Below are 17,644 nucleotides of genomic sequence, written 5' to 3' on the forward strand. Positions count from 1 at the left end.
ACTTCTTAGAATTTGAAAATTTAGAACATTTAAGTAATCCCATTTCCTCTTGACAGAATTTTCCTAAAACATGCCAGAGAGATAGGAATAGAAACACCTTGCTTGTTCTTAAAGAATCTAAAGCTCCACAGTGTTCCTGTTTCATTCCATCATCTCCTGTTGTTGGAAAAACGTACTTGTCTGTCCTCTGGCTGCAACTAAAGTCAGTCCTCTCCTTAGGGCACCCAGGAACACTTGATGTTTCATCAGCCCTCTGGCTGAACTAAACCCAAGAGTTGGTCTATATTCTACACTGAGTCCGGCCTAGTCTCACAGAATCTGCATGAGACATAGAAATAATTACTGCATAAATGTGGGGCAATATTAACAAAAAGCTGAAGCACTCAGATGAAGAGGCAGCTGTTTTGCCTTAGGCGGGCTGGGGTGGGGTAGCCCCATAGTCCATGGATAATTCTCCCTCCTTATCTTTCCCTCACTTATCCTATATGTTCACATCACTGCAGTTATTTGGTGGGCAGTTGTAGTCTTAGATCAGCTTTGGTGAACGGGAACCCAGCCTGAGGGCTTGGAATTCATTTAGTGAAGGAACCTTGGTGAGAAGGTTGCTGCTGTGGAAGGACCACTATGTGAAAGGACTTTAGTCTTCAAGAGCCACCTAATGACCCCAAGCATCACCCCATCTCCCCATGGCTCCAGTGTCTGGATATTGATTAATTACCTATTTCCTTTTCTAGATGATGTAAGCTCTGTTTTGCTTACCACTGCATCCATGGGGGCTGGACAGTACAGTTTAATGAATTTTTTAAATTGAATGAATTAAGATTCACAAGTAATTTGAAAGGAATCTCTATTTATCCCGTTGGTGTTTCTCAGTCCTGGGCTGCATTGCCAAAGTTTCCAGTTTCTTCATGACTTGGCCGGTCCCCAATCATCTCAAAGCCCAGTTAAGAGAAACACTTCAGTGCTAATAGATCTGGAAACTTAAGCTCTGGAGGGCCACCTGTCAGATGAGATTTGCCTTCAAAGGCCACTGGCTCTGACCTTTTGATAACATTTAAAAAAAAGAAACCTTACATATTGACTGAATCAGGCCTGTCTCCAGTGAAGATCTAGGCAGCTATTTGTATTTCTGTTTGGATTTTTGGGTCCTTTTCTTTTTGTACTTCTGGGTAAGGATAAAGGAAAATGTTCCTTTGCTTGACCAAACCTCATTTAAAAGTTGTTTGTATATATTTTTTAATGGAACCCAATCCCTTAAGCCTTTAAAAGCAACCTCTACTGAGCTCGATAAACCATTTCCAATGTGGCAGCCTCTAATCCAGGAGAGTTAAGAAGGCAGATGCTAACCAACCACCAATTGCATCCCAGGACAGTTGCTGGAAGTCTCAAGGCTCTGCAAGCTGAAGATGAGATCGGCTAATCCTGACTCTATTCTTTCATCTGCTCTGCTAGCTGGCCCTACTTGTACAATTAATATTCTCCCTGGTGTTGATTTTGTTCAAATATATTGGGCCCATCCATCACCCACTTTTCAACTCATCTGTCTGCATCAGTCAATTACAAAGTTATTTTTGAACCACTAGGATTCTTGTGAGATAGACACAAGAAGGAGCTAAACTCATTTCAGGTTTGACCTCTGTGGCTGGGATCTGAGAAGGCTTAGTTTGCTTACACTTCATGGCCATCCAATCCAATCTGGCTTGTAGAATAGAAAGGCCACTTGCTTAATTGGGAACACTTTAATATAGATATCCATTAACTTATGCTAAATTACAGTAAAACATCTATGGAAGAACTTGATGTGACATCTGCATGAATACTAAATAACTTCATTACGATCAGTACTGTGACAATGAATATGAAATGAACGTGCCCAGAGAAGACAATTAATCTCCCACCTTCCCAAGCCAGCACTGTTTTATTTTACCCTGCATTGTACTAAAAAAAATAAGGCATAGAAGCTCTATGATTTTTCTGTCTATCTCACTCACCCTTCAGCTGGTGAGTGGATTCCGAGAGCTCCTGTCATTTGCAGAGTGGAGACTGACCCACCCTGAGGAATAGCCATGGGCAGTGGGTATGTGGGGCTCCTGGGGTCCCACTTTGGTTTGGGAAAGGAAGCTGTCAAGACTAACTGAACACAACACACACACAGACGTGTGCGCGCACGCACACACACACGCACACACACAGAATTAAAAGACGTCCTTATCCGGAACTAGCAAACAGACTGTCAGTTCAGATTAGCAACATCAAAAGCATTCCAATCTGTTCCCTGCATACATTACATGCATAGATCTGAGAGAAGAATTCGGCCTCTGAATTAAGTCAACTTTTTCCTTCTGGGCTGCTTGTACCTGAAATGTGTGGTGAAGAGCGTCCAGCAGTCAAATTAATACACCTCATAGCATTTAGTCTGAACCTTACAGCGTGGTCTTAAAGAGACGCCCTCTCATATTACTTGCTGTTATTTCACATGGGTTCTTTCTGAATCCAGGAAGAACCTTGGGACCCTTGGGTTGAAGACTATGTCTAACTCTGTATGAGGGGTCACTCAGAATGGAGGCATGCATGAAAGAACATTCCTGGGTTCTCCATTCTAGTCATTTCCCTCCTATGTCACTGACTTATTGCTGGCGTCTCCTCTCCTTTACCTTCATATTGGAGTCCTTAGATCTCTTCTCAGTCTTATGGCTTTAAACATCAACCCTACTCTGATGTCTCTCAATTTTGTATCCACAGCCTAGGCCACCCCCTAAATTCCGGGCTCATCTATCCAATTGCCTAGTCATCCCCTCCACTTGCATGTGTAACAGACATCTCAGATTTCACATGCTCTGAAAAGAACTCCTGATCTTCTCCCACAGGCCTGCCCCTCTCATGGTCTTCTTCATCTTTGAAGAAGATGATAAACTTGTCAGCAGCAATTTTATCCTTCCAGTTACTCAGACCAGGAAACTTGGAGTGAGTGATCCTAGACTCTTCTCTTCCTTTCTCACCCACATCCAATCTGTGAATATAGCCTGTTGTCTCAAAATATATTATAAACCAACCACCTCTCACCACTTCCTCTGCTACTTTCTTGGCCCAAATCTCATCACTTGTTGCTCAGATGGTTTTTACAGTCAGGGTTCTGGGTTTAGCAGGGTCTCTATTCCAGGCCTAATCTCTGAAGAGCCTCTTGGTGGTCACAAAGCTACTTGCCACTCTCATCAGATCAGGGTGCAGAGTGTCATGAGGAGTTTTACAGATTCTGGCTACAAAGACCTGAGATAAAAATATACCTTTGACATTAGTAACAACATAAAGTGAGAAAATTGCTATTACCACCTAGACTGTGAGCAAATAACATTCTGGCCAGTGGGATATGTCTCACCAATACATTTACAGGTCGCAGACATCTACGACACCAGCCTCTTGGCTTCTTATGGGGATAGTGGCTGCATCATGTCCCACTGTATCCTTGCAGCTAACTCCATTTCCCTATTACATAACACAAGTCTTTCTCCCTCTCTCTTTGTATCCAGGGGCTCCAGCATATTTACATAGCATAATCAATGCTATGTAAATACACCATTATATATGAATTCATAGTATATGTGAGAACTCAGAGTAAATCCAATTCCATCTAGAACCATGTAATACTCACTGAGGTTCCCATCACAGTCCCCTTGCTTACATGTGTACATCCTCAACTTCCACTCTTTCTCAGGTCAGGAGAGTGTCAATTCTGCAACTTCAAGTGGCAGTTAGGGAAGGATCCTCTCTCCATTATATGAAAAGTAGGTGTCTAGTGGGGAGGAGCTTCCTTCTGAAATGCTCAGAAATGTACCAATGTCCTTGGATGCTGCAGATGGAACCCAGATCCCAGTGGGCCACTGCTGGGCTGTTCACAGAGAGGCAGAGACCCCTTTGGAAAGGGTGGATCTCTATAACCCACGGGAGGGGAGGGAGCTCCAACAATCTTGTTAGTGTATCAAGTAATAGATTTTTGACAGACGGTTTCCTGCCTTCTAGTCCCAACTTCAAAATGCTTCCTGCACTGGTCTCACTGGGGTTGGTGATTAGTTCTCACTTTCCCCTCTTCTGAGACCAGCAAGAGGCTCTATTTGTGCCAAGTCTCCCTGTAAACACTGTGGTTATGCCCACACTAGGCAATGCCTTCCTGGGAGATAACATTGCATTTACTCCAGGACTCCTACAGGGAACAGGAGGGGAAGAAAATTGCCTCTCTGTGAAAGCACATTACAATGTGGCCTAGCCCAAGTTAGACTCACCAGAAATGTTAACTCTGCCCTGCTCTTTCCATTCCCCACCCCCTTTCCTCTGCCTTTTCCAAGTAAACTCTTACTCTAGGAAATACAGGTTTGATTTTCTTGGGTGACCACCATCTCCAAGAGAACCTCTGGAAGTAGGTCAAGGAGCAAAGAAGAAGCCCCAGAAAGGTCAAGAGCATCTTACAGGAAAGGAAAGTGGTTATGGCAGATTGGAGTTGTAGGAGGTAATGACACAAAAGGGGTAGGCTAGAATCAGAGTCACATAGGAACAGTCTTCTGGAGGCAGGGGGATGGATGAAAGAAATGTCTTTATGTCCCTTCCAGGGTTACAATTTTGTATGTGCAAAATTCTGAACTGTACATCCAGTTGAACAAAGTAAACATTTATCAAGCATCTCCTCTGTGTCAGGCTCGAAGTGAGAAATTCAAAGGTGAACCAAGCATGGTTCCAGAGGGCAAGATCCTATGAAGTAAAAGGGTAAAAAAAGGTACTTTGGCTTCCCTTCCTCCCTCCCATCCATCCATCCATCCATCCATCCATCCATCCATCCATCCATCCAATGCAAGGCATATTGTAATAAAGGAGACACAACTCTAGGCAGATGTCATGAGTACTAGAATCAGATTGGAAAACTGACTCTACCACTTACTAACTCTGTAATATTGGGCAGAAAATGTAAACATGCATAGCTTCAATTTTCTTATTTCTATAGCAAGAATATTAATTATATCTATATCATAGGGTTAACGTGGGAATTAAAGAAGATAATGCATATTAAAGTTCTTGGTACATAGCAGATGCTCAATAAATTAATATTTATTAAACTAATGAATTACAAATAAAGAAAATGTTAGGGAAACACAGAGGGGAGCTCATCAATAGTTGAAGAGATTGGGCTAAAATTTACAGGAAGGATGGAATTTGAGATGATCTTGAAAGGTGAAGAGGATTTTAACACATACAGATGGAAGCCATTTCAGACAAAGGGAAAAAACATGAGTATTGAAGTGGAAAAGAGGAGGTCATGGTTCAGGGAAAGGTGAGTAGTGGGAAATAGGACTGAAGATGTAGGCTGAGGCGATATCATGGCAAATCTTTATCGCTACACTGATGATATGGACTTGATCCTTGGACAAAAGTGCATTAGCAGGGATTCTGGAGCAAGGCATAACTGTGGTTTAGGAAGATCAATGTGGCAACACAATGAGTAGGATTGTACTGAAGATGAATTGGAGATAGGGAAAGGAGTTTGGAGGCAGCAGTAATCTCAGTGAGATTACATGAGGATTTTAACAAAGCTGGTTACAGTAGAAATGGAGGAAATAGAAATAGAGTTGTTAGGAACTGGTGACCAAAAAGATGAAGAGAATGAGGGGAGGGAGAGCAAAGCTGACCCTGAGCATTTAGGGATAGAGAATAGAGAAGACCATGATGTCAACTCTAGCTCAGGAACACAGAGAAAAGGCAAGAGTTTCTGCAGGAAGGTAAGCTATGTGCTAGATGGAGAATTAGGGACCCTGTAGGAAACCATGTGCAGATGCTCAGTCTAGCTTGATCTATGTGCCTATATCCAGGCCATGGTCCACAACTGGATGTAAGGAAGTAGCATCAGCCTCATAGGGGTAAAAGTGTGGGGAAGGATGTCATTGAGAAAGGGCTAAAATAACTCTTGGTTTAGGGGACTAGCATGGTAGATTGAAGTAGATCCAGTGAATAGTGGGCTCTGAGGACTGGGGACTGGAAAATCAAGTAGGCAGAAGGACTAAAAGCTGAGTGTTAGTAATAGTAGAGGTAAAATGTGAGGCTTATAGGGTTCAGACAGACTGAAGCCACCAAGGGAAGTGGGAAAATAGGAAAGGATGAAAAGACTGATGACCAAGGGAAGGCCAAAATTAGGTCAAGAGGGAGTGAGAAAATGAGTGAGGACAGGGAAGAACTTTGACAATTGGAGCTGAATGTTCACTAGTTTTGAGTTGTGCATTTCAAGATGCAAATGGGGTAGATGCAGGTCACTTGGGGGAAGACTGCTGGGACCTGAGGAGGGCAGAGGCTTGGGAGGGACTGAAGTCCCCAAGGATGAAGCTGGTGATGACATGGGTTGGGGGTGGGGGCTGAGAGCCTGGTACTAAAATCCTAGAGGAAGATGGAGTCCTGTCCAGAAAACCAAAAGATGAGGTGAGAAGAATAAAGAGATGGTACAGTGGATGGAAATATTGGGGCAAATTGCTGAAATTGAAGTGGGTCCGGGGAAAACAACATGCAGGATGAATTTATTGATTCCTATTAAATGCCCCAAAGATTTAAAGTGTTTAAGTTGGAGGGTCAAAGAACATCTATGAAACAAATAATAATCTATAGATGTATAAAGCTAGCAAATATTTTAAGTGCTAAAATGTGTGGTGCTGGTCACGTATAGCTTGAGCCTAGTGCCTTTGACCAGCCCTCCTGACAAACAGCAAACGTGCCAAGTCCTATAAGGCACCATTGCAGCCCAGGAGAGCTAAGATCTATGCCCTGGAAAAGGTGAGGACTTGGGATGAACCTTGAGGGAGAGGGTGGGATTGAAGGGTGAGGAGCACTTCAATCAATGGGAGAGTGGATAAATGAGCAGAGGTGAGGTGAACACAGCATATTCTGAAGATATTGCAGGAGGGGTGCAGGCTGGGGGTTATGAAGGAAAAAGCTGGAGGAAGATAGAGTGGGACCAGAAAGTGAAGGGATGCAGACTGACATCATAACAATTCAGAAGCCAATGAAATATCCTCAACTTGATTTCCCTGTGGTTGTGGTCATGGGCCAATTGCAGCATTTAGTTTTTATGTGGACCTCCAGTGTCTTCATGTGTGGTCCTCAAATCCTGAATACTTCTCTCCCAGAGCATTTACCACACAGTGCTGCTGGTATGCCAGCCTTTCTCCCTCCACTGTGAGCCATTTGAGGGCAGAGACCAGACCATCTCCGCAGCCTCTCAGGCTGTAGGGTACCCTGCATTATGCAGACTGAGACCTCTAGAAATATTTGTGGCATGAATGAAACAATTCATGAGTAATAGCTGGGCATAAATCAGAATATGCACTTGAACTGGGCTACAGTGTTCCACCAGAGGCCTTCCACATCTAAATGGAAGCATCATGGTGCAAGGTGAAATTCTAGGTTTCTGAAGAAGAAAAGGTAAGAAGGACTCTCAAAGCCTTTGTTAATTAAAAACACACACAGCTCTTCAGGGAACATTTCCCTGCCTCCCATTCTCCCTCATTGCACTGAACGGCAGATAAGGTGGTGTCTTCACCTATGCTTTGGACCACATTTAATTAAAAGCCTACATTACTGCTTCTTCACACACCTTGTTTTATTTCCTTTCCTTCCTTCCATGCTAAAGAGGGCCAGGGCTAATACTAATGCATATGCTGTTAAACCTTTTTAATTAACTTCAACTTCTCCCAGAGATTTATGTTTAAACAGTAAATTTTTTGTTGATACTCAAATACATAGGCGGCACTCGGAATGATGTACGAGTACTCTTGTCCTCAAAATGATTCTTCATGAGTTACCACCAGAGACGTTTTCATGAGCCTCTTTTATTAAAATAATAATACTCAGCAAGGCAATAATGCTTTACAACCGGCAGCTAATTAACCTACCCCACCCCCCAAACAGGTCAGCATTAGCATCTGCAGGTTCGCGATATGATCGCCCAGTGGGTCCCCCTTGTACCTTTGAGTCAGCTCTGAATCAGTCTGCGTTTGTGCTCCGGCATCTGTGAGTAATGATTTTCATTTAAAACACATCTTTGTTCTTAGACTGTAGCTCAATCTATTATTATCGTTATTTATTTTGTTCTTGTTTAGTGCCTTCCCTGCACTGGGTATCAGTATTTTTGATCTGCAGTTGACCTCTTGAAACAGAATTTAACCATGCCTTGGAAAATCCAATTGATTTAAAACTCTTGTCTAATTGTAAAATCCATTTATTTTTCTGCAACTCTAAATTTGTGCCCCAAGTATTTTTTTTTTTTTTTCGAACAGAGCCTCATTCTGTTGCCCAGGCTGGAGTGCAGTGGCATGACCTCAGCTCACTGCAACCTCCATCTCCTGAGTTCAGGTGATTCTTCTGCCTCAGCCTCCTGAGTAGCTGGGATTATAGGCATGCACCACCACACCCAGCTAATTTTTGTATTTTTAGTAGGGACGGGGTTTCACCATGTTGGCCAGACTGGTCTCGATCTCCTGACCTTGAGTGATTCAGCTGCCTTGGGCTCCCAAAGTGCTGGGATTACAGGTGTGAGCCACTTCCACCCCAAGTATTTTTAATCATGATCTATGCTGTCAGTTGTAATTGCCATGTAGCAATTCTTTGCCAACAAAACCAATCTACCTACCCAAGTTCCTGTTCTTTTCTTCATGTTGAGACAACGTTTTTCTCCACAAGCCGATGTGGTTATATTCCATGTTGCACCACCGATGAGCCAATTATTTCAATTTTGGCATCAGATTCAGAAGAGACTTTAATGATCCTCAATGGTATAAACTGAATTTTTATTCCTACAGCAATTTAGTAATGATGATGACACTTAAGCACTTAGAAAGTATTACTCATCTTCCAACCAGTGACAAACAGGAGTCTGGGCACTTTTCATTTTAGACGCTTTTCTAGGCAGGTCTGACAGGCACCTCAGCATGGACAGCATTTCACAATATTTAGGGAGCCCAGGCTCACCCCTGCTACTCTGCCAGGAGCTATAGAAAGAAAAATCTCCAAACCCCAGTGCCTGTCTGCTGGGGTTTCTAGCTGGAAGTCAGAATGAGCTCCCAAGCCTTGCATGCCCATTTTAATTAACTCATCTATTCACACATCCAACAAATATTTAATGAGTTTCTGCTAGGTAAGGAAACCCAGCCCCAGGAGGGAGACTGAGATAGATGAGGTATGTCCCTTTCCCTCTAATCAAATTCAACCCCACCCCTCTCACCAGGGTCCGAGTTATTTGAATACTTCATTTATGCATATGTTTACTCCTTTCATTCAGCAAATGTTTATCAGGCACCTTTTAGTGTAAGGTACTCTGCTGGGAGCCCAAAAGTTTACCAAGAAGATCAAATCTGTCAGCAAGTCCCTTTGGTTCTTCCTTCAAAGTAAATTTGGAATCTGGTCTTCTTGCCCCTCCAAGGCTACCCCCTGGACCAAGTCACTCAGACCCTGTGCCCGGATGGCGGCCAGATCCTCCTAATTGGTCTCGCAGCTTCCATCCTTGCCTTCTGCTGTCTAGTTTCAACAGAGCAGTCTGAGTAGTGCTTTTAAAAACCTAAGTCAGAGGGAGCCATTCCTTTGTTCGGAATGGTGCAGAGCATCCCATCTCACTGAGAGTGAAAGCCAGCACCCTCTTCGTGACTCATGTTGCCCTCTGGGGTCTGGTCTCGTTGTTACACTTTGACTTAATCTTCACTCTTCCTTTTGCTTGCTGATACGGTTTGGATTTGTGTCCCCACTCAAATCTCATGTCGAATTGTAATCCCTAGTGTTGGAGGAGGGGCCTGGTGGGAGGTGATTGGATCATAGGGGTTGATTTCCCCCTTGCTGTCCTTGTGATGGTGAGTGAGTTCTCATGAGATTTGGTTGTTTGAAAGTGTGTATCACCTACTCCTTCACTCTCTTCCTCCTGCTCTGGCCATCTAATATGGGCCTACTTCCCCTTCGCCTTCTGCCACGATTGTAAGTTTTCTGAGGCCTCCCCAGATGTGCCTGCCTTCAGAACCATGAGTCAATTAAACTTCTATCCTTTTTATCCTGTCTCAGGTAGTTCTTTACAGCAATGTGAGAAGGAATGAGTATACTTGCCCTGGCCTCTTTGCTGTTCCTGAAACTCACCAGGCATGCTCCTGTCTCAGGGTCTTTGCACTTGTGCAATTCCCTCTGTCTGGGATGTCCTGTCCTCAGGCTCTCCCCTGCTTCAAGACATTGCTCAATGGCTACCTTTTTGGGGACTGACCACCTTATTTAAAATGTACACCGCACCCCTATAGGAGTACTTTATATCCCTCTCCATGTTTTGCCTATCTGTAGAGTGCTTATCTCCATCTGATATGTTTCATTTTTATTTGTTTATTTCATGTCTCCCCCACTAAAATGTCAGCCCCATGAAGGCTTAGCTATTTGTTTTATTGACTGATGCATCAATGCCTCGCACACAGATATTTAATACTTGTTGAACATATATATGTATGTAATGAGTGCATGTAATAAATAGTACTGTCATTATCTTCAAGCAGAACATGGTGAAATAGGAGCTATATCTAAAAATAAATAATGAGCTATGTTTTAAGAAAGCTAGAAATAAATATGGTAGCTCAAAGGGTAGAAAATTCATTTTGCCTGGTTGAATGGCTGGCTAAAATCAGAGTCCTACAATTTCAGGTGTGTCATGTTGGAAAATGTATTAGTCCGTTTTCACACTGCTGATAAAGACATACCCGAGACTAGGAAGAAAAACAGATTTAATTGGACTTACAGTTCCACATGGGTGGGGAGGCCTCAGAATCATGGAGTGAGGTGAAAGGCAGTTCTCACGTGGTGGTGGCAAGAGAAAAATGAGGAAGATGCAAAAGTGAAAACCGCTGATAAAACCATCAGATCTTGTGAGAGGTATTCACTATCCCTAGAACAGTATAGGGGAAACCACCTTCATGATTAAAATTATCTCCTATTGGGTTCCTCCCACAACACGTGGAAATTATTGGAGTATAATTCAAGATGAGATTTGGGTGGGGACACAGCCAAACCATATCATTCTGCCCCTGGCCCCTCCGAATCTAATGTTCTCATATTTCAAAACCAATCATGTCTTCCCCTCAGTCCCCAAATTCTTAACTCATTTCACTATTAACCCAAAAGTCCACAGTCCAAACTCTCATCTGAGACAAGACAAATCCCATCTACCTATGAACCTGTAAAACCAAAAGCAAGCTACTTACTCCCTAGGTACAATGGGGGTACAGGTATTGGGTAAATACAGCGATTCCAAATGGGAGAAATTGACCAAAACAAAGGGGTTACAGGGCCCATGCAAGTCTGAAATCCAGTGGGGCAAATTTTAAAGAGCAAAATGATCTCCTTTGACTCCAGGTCTCATATCCAGATCATGCTGATGCAAGAGGTAAGTTCCCATGGTCTTGGGTAGCTCTATCCTTGTGGCTTTGCAGGGTACAGTCTCCCTCCCAACTGCTTTCATAGGCTGGCATTGAGTGTCTGCGGCTTTTCCAGGTGAACGATGCAAGCTGTTGGTGGATCTACCATTCTGGGATCTGGAGGACAATGGCTCTCTTCTCACAGTTCCACTAGGTGGTGCCCTAGTAGGGACTCTGTGTGAGGGCTTTGACCCCACATTTCCCTTCTGCACTGCCCTAGCAGAGGTTCTCCATGAGGGTCCCACCCCTGCAGCAAACTTCTGCCTGGCCATCCAGGAGTTTTCATACATCTTCTGAAATCTAGGTGGAGGTTCCCAAACCCCAATTCTTGACTTCTGTACACTCTCAGGCTCAACACCACATGGAAGCTGCCAAGGCTTGGGGCTTGCACCCTATGAAGCCATGGCCTGAGCTCTACATTGGCCCCTTTCAGTCATGGCTGGAGCAGCTGGGATGCAGGGCACCAAGTCCCTAGGCTGCACACGGCACAGGGACTCTGGGCCTGTCCCATGAAACCATTTTCTCCTAAGCCTATGGCCCTGTGATAGGAAGCGCTGCTGTGAAGACCTCTGACATGCCCTAGAGACATTTCCCCATCGTTCTTGCGGATTAACATTGGACTCCTCATTACTTATGCAAATTTCTGCAGCCAGCTTGAATTTTTCCTCAGAAAATGGGCTTTTCTTTTCTATTACATTGTCAGGCTGCGAATTTTCTGAACTTTTATGCTTGGCTTCCCTTATCAAACTGAATGCCTTTAACAGCACCCAAGTCACATCTGGAACTCTTTGCTGCTTAGAAATTTCTTCCACTAGATACCGTAGATCATCTATCTCAAGTTCAAAGTTCCACAAATCTCTAGGAGAGGGGCAAAATGCTGCCAGTCTCTTTGCTAAAACATAACGAGAGTCTCCTTTGCTTCAGTTCCAAACAAGTTCCTTATCTCCGTCTGAGACAACCTCAGCCTGGACCTTATTGTCCATATCACTATCAGGCTTCTGGTCAAAGCCATTCAACAAGTCTCTAGGAAGTTCCAAACTTTCCCACATTGTCCTGTCATCCTCTGAGCCCTCCAACCTCTCCCTGTTACCAGGTTCCAAAGTCACTTCCACATTTTTGGGTATCTTTTTAGCAATGCCGCACTCTACTGGTACCAATTTACTGTATTAGTCTGTTTTCATGCTGCTGATAAAGACATACTCAAGACTGGGAAGAAAAAGGTTTAATTGGACTTACAGTTCCACATGACTGGGAAGGTCTCAGAATCATGGCAGGAGGTAAAAGGCACTTCTTACACGGCAGTGGTAGGAGAAAAATGAGGAAGATGCAAAAGTGAAAACCCCTGATAAAACCATCAGATCTCATGAGACGTATTCACTACCATGAGAACAGTATGGGGGAACCACCCCCATGATTCAAATGATCTCCCATGAGGTCCCTCCCACAACACATAGGACTTGTGGGAGTACAATTCAAGATGATATGTGGGTGGGGACACAGCCAAACCACATCAGAAAAGAATTGCAATCCATGCTGAAATGAGAAAAGGCTTCCTTGCTATAGGATTTCTCAGTTAGATTAAGAAAGTCTTTTGGGAATTGGTGGGACGGTGCACAGTTTGTGTGTTTCATTGAACCTTGATAATTATTCCAACCAGGAATCCCTCTCCATCTTCCCCAAATCTCACAAACAAATTCCAGTGATGAACTCCACTCCATGTTTCAAACAGGGACTATTTTAGAGAACCATGCATGCTCTTTCCAGATGTCAGTGGACAGCATCCAGGGGGCAGAGTCACCAGGGGGGATGACTCAGAGACACCCCTCATGGCTGATTTTGACAGGTGATGTCAGGTTAGTCTTAGTTATCCTGGAGCCTAACTGGATCTTGGGAATAAAACTCTTATTTTGGTAGCACTTTAAAATAAGTGGCAGCAGTTCATGCATAATTACTGCTGAATTATCTAGGGGATTTATCAGGTTTGATTATAGATGCATAATGAATTTACCAAATTTGTGGGTATTAGGGAGATATTAATTCCATATGAAAACTCACAATTCATTCATGTGCCATTTGTTTTCATTCTTTTTTATAATAAGCTAATTAGTTTAAATTATTTGTACTTGTACAAGGTCTTGAAACACATATAAGGAATGATTATACCAGAGAACCCAATAAATGAGAAGTTTTGGAGACAGCATTAATTGTGATGAAGGGTTCATAAAGCAGTAGATGTTCAATTTTCCCATTTGGGGTGGTAATAACAGGTCTAATCATGACACCTCCATAAAGTCGTGGGAAGTCCCTAATTAACGTTTCTGAATTCAGATATTTAAACGAAGGTAGGGTAAGTCATTATGCCAACTGGAGAATGAGGCAAAAAGGGGAGTTCATCCTTATGCTAACCAAAGATGAAATGGTGAGGGCTCATCGATTCTGGGCTGGGAGGAAGATAGGCACTAGTATGTCTGATCCGTCTGGAGGATTTCTTTAAAAAAAAACCCCAAGGTTCTGCAGGTCACCGGCAGGCTGGAATTTCAGCCTCTCAGAGTGAAGGGATGGGCTTCTTTGGGTTGGGTTCCAGCATCTGTTAACCCCCACCCCTTGTTCTTTGTGTGAAACCAGCACCCTCTGGCCAATGAGCCCAGGCTGGGCACTCTGTAGGTTGATGGATATAAACCATCTTCTTTCCTTAGGGCACAAAGAAGAACTAAGAGAGGAGAGGAAGCCTGGGCCAAGCCTGCCCAGGAAGTCTGTGGTGGTAGGAACAAGAGCTACTATGCCTTGAGCCCATTCTAAATGGTAGGCAAGTGCTAGATACTTTGCTCACACATTTCATCCTCGTAACAGCCCTATGGTGTAGACAATATCATTATCTCCACTTCACAGGTCAGGGGACTGTGGACAAGAGGTCAGGCCATTTGCCAAAGTCCCCCACTCAGTCTATAGGTAGCAGGACTCGGTTCCTGAGGATGTCTGATTCTAAAACCTGGTCCTTGATCTCTGTGCTCCATGACCTTCTGTAATCCCCACTGTCTCCCAAACATCAATGATGTCATTATAACCCCATCACCTACTCTTATCCATACCACTCCAAAGAGATACTCTTTTTTGAAATCTGAATCTCAGATTTTCACTTTCCAGGCAATTCACCAGGACAGAGGCCTTTCAAGTTTCCTCTCTGAGATCTTCCTCCATGAACCAATGACAAAAGGACCAGCCACCTCACTGTTACCCTGTTGCCAGTAGAAAAATCCCTACAAGGATTAATGCAAGAGGAAGTTCTGCTTTGGGTGAGACATCAGTTTAATTTATATTTGATTTAAAAAGTCATTCATTCATGCATTCAGCAGCCGGTATTTGTTAAATGTCTCCTACACTCTTAATTGGGTTTTGTTGGGTTGTGGTGGTGGGGGAGGGGAAAAAGAGAGCAGGCATAATAAAGCTTATGCCAGACACCTTATTTATAATTTTCTTGTGAGGAATATATGTACACACCTGAAAAGTTAAGTAAACAAGAGAATGATGGAATAACTAGGCAAGTGAGAGAGGCAGACGGTGCGTTGTCTACAGAGACCAACAGAGGAGGTGGTACTGGAGCCCGCGGTGGCCGAGGATGATGGCTTTGCAGAAGCAGAGGAATGACTGACCTGCTCAGTGAAGGATGGGCAGGTTTGGGGTGGCAGAAGAGGCACCAGCTGGACCTGCCCAGGAAACCAAGCCCCTGTGCTGCCTCAGTCTGTAAGTCGGCGTTTGACCTTGGGGGGAATCACACTCTAGCACCTCACTGTCTTTGCTGTAAGATGAAGACAATGATACCTCATGGGGTTGTCATGAAATTCAAATCGGGGAATAGATATGAAATGGTTCTGAAAGATGTAAAGAGCAATATAAACACCAGATATGGAATGAGAAAAAAGCAACACCGGAAGTGGCATTTTGCAAACTCCAATCTCCCAAGACCACATGTGGAGGAGCTCTTTTCAACGTCACACGGACACTTTGACCCGACTCTCTCCTGGCAGCATTCAATGTGACATGCCAGGGCAATGAGAAATGGGAGGGGCTGCATGAAACGTGGCAAGGCCGAGGCCAAGCCCCCAGGTTCACAGACATTCCATAAAAAGTGCATGGTGGAACCTGAGAAGGAAGAGAAGGGCAGGGATGCCTCTGACATTTTTTTTGTCTCTGGTGCTATCAAAGAGAAAATGTCACCTTTGTTCCTCTGTAGCCATTTTTAGTTGCACCAAAAGAGGGAATTGAAAAATAGACCTTGTAGCTGCCTCCATGAGACTCAGGGGAAGGTGATACCACTTCTGCCTAGAGGGTGATCCCCGAGCCCAGCACATATCTCACCCTCAGTCACAGCAAGGCCACAGCCTTTCATTCTAGAATCTGATGTCCTTGAATCTCTCTATCGTGGGCTTCCAGTTTCAAGGGGCCTCTGGACACATGAATTTCTACTTTGAGAATCAGTTTGTCTGTGTTTCGATGTCTGCATTCAGCTTCACAAGGCTGGTGAGCGAGGGCTCATGGTTGGGACACCTGACAGGTGGCAGGGAAGACCTCTACTGGGGACACTGACTTTATTGTTAAAAGTTGCTAAAGGATGAGCAACTTAGCAGCTAGGACTTTTACCACTTCAGTGATAGAATGTAAAGTCAACCCCGAGAAGATGGATCTAGGGTACCTAAACTGAAAGTTTTTTTTTTTGTTTTTTTTTTGTTTTTTTTTTTTTTTCCCACAGCATATTGCAATGCAACAGTGAAACGAATTTTAAATGGGCTGCTTCTCCTTTTTTCCTACCTCCAGGCATCTGCCTCTGAAGTATTGAAGGTGGAGGGAGATAGGATTGGCCTTTCTGGGAAGACCTCTAAGAAAGTGGTTTCCATTGAGAGGAAACTACAGCTAACAGTTAAAGAGGAAGAGCATGTGTAATGTAGGAAGCTCTTTTGCTTCAGAGAGATGTCCTTCCCTCACCCCAGAGCACAGTAACCCTAAAGCTATGTCCTGCATCTGTCTGGAGGGATTGTCTAGCCTGGTCCACATCCTGAGCCCTCGTCACCTGGGCAACCACACAGCCGACATTGTGAGAGGTCTGAGCCCCTCATACTCTTGAAGGTCGATGGATATTGCATATCTTTTTCTACACTGCTTCAGTGCTTTTCAACCTTTATTTATTTATTTTTTTTTTTACAACCTTGAGTGTTTTAAGGATTTGCTTCTTTAAAGGCTTTGCTTCCCTCTGAATATTATGACTAGCCTATTGGGTCAGAGGCCAGGAGTCTGCAGAGGACGATTCATTCACCCCAGAGGCAGGTCCTTGCTTTTATCCTGGCCTCAACATGATAGCTTAAACTGCCAGATTTTACGTAGGAGGAAGGAAGACACCGAAGGATGTCCCTAGCTGGCACAGGCTGTACTGAACACAGGTCTCACCCCACCGTGGGCAGGTGGTGGTGGAGTACATCTGTCTGTCTCTGTGTTGGTGGCTGTGATTTGGCAGCTCTGCCGAAGATTTGTGAGATGGAGAAGAAAGTGCAGGGTTGGGGTACGGGGAAAGGGATAAGAAAGAAGATTAGTCACTTGAGTCAGGATAATTTTTCCTGATGTCAAAGCCTCACCCAGGAGAGCTCTCGCTGTTGCCTGCTTTTATCTGGAAAACAATGTGAGCAGTATCTCTCAAAATTAGGTCAGGGCTTGCAAAGGCAGGGGCTTGCCAAGGTGCTAACTGCCTGAATCCTCGGTGGGTTTACACAGCTCTCTGCTCTGACAAATGCCTTCTTTGTCTCCCTGAAAAGCCTGCCTCTTTTCTCCTTCACCCCTTCACTCCCCCCACAAACAACTGAATTTGGAAGGTTAAAAATCACTTCACTTGTCAAGTTGAAAGCTCTCCCTCCCCCATCACGTTGTTTCTCTTCCTGCCCAGGGAAGGCAGCTACTGTGTGTCACCCTGGGGACTGGAATCACTTTGCAAAGAGCGCAGATCTGCAGTTTTCACAATCGCAGTTGTCATCTTCGGAGCAGCGTGTGCCTGTCCACCCTGGGAGAGCCTTATGAAGGGTGTGTCTCAAGCATTTCAGGGGGCTGCAGAACTAGGGGGACAGTCCTGGTGGCTTGGTCTCCTTAGGCTTGTCTTGACTTAGGTTTCTGTGTGACAACAGCATGATAAAAATTCTGTCCAC

General features: G+C 44.1%; 1 protein-coding gene across 2 annotated transcripts in view; it reads right to left on the reverse strand.

Moving 5' to 3' along the window:
• Positions 1-17,644, reverse strand: part of KIRREL3 (kirre like nephrin family adhesion molecule 3) — a 575,101-nt gene that overhangs the window by 207,523 nt on the left and 349,934 nt on the right. The window lies entirely within an intron of this gene.

This window comes from Rhinopithecus bieti, unplaced genomic scaffold, assembly GCF_001698545.2.
Source record: "Rhinopithecus bieti isolate Rb0 unplaced genomic scaffold, ASM169854v2 scaffold_20150, whole genome shotgun sequence".
Classification (NCBI taxonomy): Eukaryota; Metazoa; Chordata; class Mammalia; order Primates; family Cercopithecidae; genus Rhinopithecus; species Rhinopithecus bieti.